The sequence below is a fragment of the Pseudochaenichthys georgianus genome, chromosome 18 (genome assembly GCF_902827115.2).
Source record: "Pseudochaenichthys georgianus chromosome 18, fPseGeo1.2, whole genome shotgun sequence".
NCBI lineage: Eukaryota > Metazoa > Chordata > Actinopteri > Perciformes > Channichthyidae > Pseudochaenichthys > Pseudochaenichthys georgianus.
The window spans coordinates 6,331,450-6,334,813 of NC_047520.1; the positions used below are offsets into that span (position 1 = coordinate 6,331,450).

Sequence of the window (3,364 nt, forward strand, 5' to 3'; positions counted from 1 at the left end):
GTGCTGCTGTTGTTGTTGTTGCAGCAGTTGTGGGTGCTGCTGTTGTTGTTGTTGTTGCAGCAGTTGTGGGTGCTGCTGTTGTTGCAGCAGTTGTGGGTGCTGCTGTTGTTGTTGCAGCAGTTGTAGGTGCTGCTGTTGTTGTTGTTGCAGCAGTTGTGGGTGCTGCTGTTGTTGCAGCAGTTGTGGGTGCTGCTGTTGTTGTTGCAGCAGTTGTGGGTGCTGCTGTTGTTGTTGCAGCAGTTGTGGGTGCTGCTGTTGTTGCAGCAGTTGTAGGTGCTGCTGTTGTTGTTGCAGCAGTTGTAGGTGCAGGAGTTGTTGTTGCAGCAGTGGTAGGTTCTGCTGTTGTTGTTGTTGTTGTTGTTGCAGCAGTTGTGGGTGCTGCTGTTGTTGTTGCAGCAGTTGTAGGTGCTGCTGTTGTTGTTGTTGTTGCAGCAGTTGTGGGTGCTGCTGTTGTTGTTGTTGTTGCAGCAGTTGTGGGTGCTGCTGTTGTTGCAGCAGTTGTGGGTGCTGCTGTTGTTGTTGCAGCAGTTGTGGGTGCTGCTGTTGTTGTTGTTGCAGCAGTTGTGGGTGCTGCTGTTGTTGTTGTTGCAGCAGTTGTAGGTGCAGGAGTTGTTGTTGCAGCAGTTGTGGGTGCTGCTGTTGTTGTTGTTGCAGCAGTTGTGGGTGCTGCTGTTGTTGTTGCAGCAGTTGTGGGTGCTGCTGTTGTTGTTGCAGCAGTTGTGGGTGCTGCTGTTGTTGTTGTTGCAGCAGTTGTGGGTGCTGCTGTTGTTGTTGTTGCAGCAGTTGTGGGTGCAGGAGTTGTTGTTGCAGCAGTTGTAGGTGCTGCTGTTGTTGTTGCAGCAGTTGTAGGTGCTGCTGTTGTTGTTGCAGCAGTTGTGGGTGCTGCTGTTGTTGTTGCAGCAGTTGTAGGTGCTGCTGTTGTTGTTGTTGCAGCAGTTGTGGGTGCTGCTGTTGTTGTTGCAGCAGTTGTGGGTGCTGCTGTTGTTGTTGCAGCAGTTGTGGGTGCTGCTGTTGTTGTTGCAGCAGCAGTTGTGGGTGCTGCTGTTGTTGTTGCAACAGTTGTGGGTGCTGCTGTTGTTGTTGCAGCAGCAGTTGTGGGTGCTGCTGTTGTTGTTGTTGTTGCAGCAGTTGTGGGTGCTGCTGTTGTTGTTGCAGCAGTTGTGGGTGCTGCTGTTGTTGTTGCAGCAGTTGTGGGTGCTGTTGTTGTTGTTGCAGCAGTTGTGGGTGCTGATGTTGTTGTTGCAGCAGTTGTAGGTGCTGCTGTTGTTGCAGCAGTTGTAGGTGCTGCTGTTGTTGCAGCAGTTGTAGGTGCAGGAGTTGTTGTTGCAGCAGTTGTGGGTGCTGCTGTTGTTGTTGCAGCAGTTGTGGGTGCTGCTGTTGTTGTTGCAGCAGTTGTGGGTGCTGCTGTTGTTGTTGCAGCAGTTGTGGGTGCTGCTGTTGTTGTTGTTGTTGCAGCAGTTGTAGGTGCTGCTGCTGTTGTTGCAGCAGTTGTGGGTGCTGCTGTTGTTGCAGCAGTTGTGGGTGCTGCTGTTGTTGCAGCAGTTGTGGGTGCTGATGTTGTTGTTGCAGCAGTTGTGGGTGCTGTTGTTGTTGCAGCAGTTGTGGGTGCTGCTGTTGTTGTTGTTGCAGCAGCAGTTGTTGCTGTTGTTGTTGTTGTTGCAGCAGTTGTAGGTGCAGGAGTTGTTGTTGCAGCAGTTGTAGGTTCTGCTGTTGTTGTTGTTATTGCAGCAGTTGTGGGTGCAGGAGTTGTTGTTGTTGTTGCAGCAGTTGTAGGTGCTGCTGTTGTTGTTGTTGTTGCAGCAGTTGTGGGTGCAGGAGTTGTTGTTGTTGCAGAAGTTGTAGGTGCTGTTGTTGTTGTTGCAGCAGTTGTAGGTGCAGGAGTTGTTGTTGCAGCAGTTGTGGGTGCAGGAGTTGTTGTTGTTGCAGCAGTTGTGGGTGCAGGAGTTGTTGTTGTTGTTGTTGCAGCAGTTGTAGATGCAGGAGTTGTGTAAATGATGACAAAAGAAAAACAAAATATATTGCTTGAAATATCTCTTTTAGGTTGTGTTTTTTTGGTAAGGTAGTATTTCAAATAACTTACGTGCGCCATCCAACAAAATTGAGGCAGGTTCAATGTTGAAGGCTGTGATGTTTGAAGCTGCATCAGCCAAAATGTTTCCAATTTGAGTCGCATTAGGAACTGATGTGGATGCAAATCCAATATTCATGTTGTTGACGATTGATCCATTACTGCAAATAAAATTGAAGAGAAATATATATTCTTAATCATTATAAATGAATTGTAATTATTACAATTGTGTTAAAAATATTATTATCATGAATTCACAGATTGCAGTACATTATAATAACATAAATAAATTACCTGAACAAAATCACCGTCAAGGAGCGGAATGAAGAAAATTGTTGTTGGTAAATAGGGTTAAGCTGCAAAAAACAAGCAAATAAATTATGTACATTTATTTTATTTGCCATTGACTTTTGTAATTGTGGTTTTTAATTTGCACCAACAAACACCATCCAATAGTACAACAATGAACAATCCAGCATCTTCTATTCAGTATAAGAAGCACCAACACTTACATGTTAAATATATCTGAAACTTATCATTTCATTTAAGTTTGAAGATACATTTTATCTCATAACACAGGATATAGTAATTTGACTATGTCACCTAATGTGTTTGTTAAAGGAGATTTAATCTACAAATTAAAAGAAAAGATGGCTTATTGCAGGAAATACTAATACGTTTAGTAAAACATTTCCAGTTAATTAGGATGCTTAGATTTCGCTCGGCTTCACCCTATGGACTTACCGTTGTCTCTATTAGTGAGGCTCGTGCTATAAACGCTGCAGATAATCTATTCTGCAAATCGGTTGTAAATGTCTCTCCAACAGATCTGAAAGTCAACTGCCTTATTGTGACTGCTTCAGCAATTGTAGTAGCTGTCGTTATGGTGGTTGTAGGAGTCGTTGTTGTTGTTGTTGTTGTTGCAGCAGTTGTAGGTGCTGCTGTTGTTGTTGCAGCAGTTGTAGGTGCTGCTGTTGTTGTTGTTGCAGCAGTTGTAGGTGCTGCTGTTGTTGTTGTTGCAGCAGTTGTGGGTGCTGCTGTTGTTGTTGTTGCAGCAGTTGTGGGTGCTGCTGTTGTTGTTGTTGCAGCAGTTGTAGGTGCTGCTGTTGTTGTTGTTGCAGCAGTTGTAGGTGCTGCTGTTGTTGTTGTTGCAGCAGTTGTGGGTGCTGCTGTTGTTGTTGTTGCAGCAGTTGTGGGTGTTGCTGTTGTTGTTGTTGCAGCAGTTGTGGGTGCTGCTGTTGTTGTTGTTGCAGCAGTTGTAGGTGCTGCTGTTGTTGTTGTTGCAGCAGTTGTAGG

The 3,364-nt window shown here is 45.3% G+C and overlaps 1 long non-coding RNA gene across 1 annotated transcript; it reads right to left on the minus strand.

The window, feature by feature from the left end:
- Positions 1–2,046: 2,046 nt before the first annotated feature.
- LOC117463939 (uncharacterized) lies at positions 2,047–3,060 on the minus strand. Its single transcript, XR_004553986.2, has 3 exons — positions 2,813–3,060; positions 2,363–2,424; positions 2,047–2,229 (listed from the first exon to the last, which is right to left on the minus strand). It is a non-coding gene; the product is annotated as an uncharacterized lncRNA (long non-coding RNA).
- Positions 3,061–3,364: the final 304 nt, after the last annotated feature.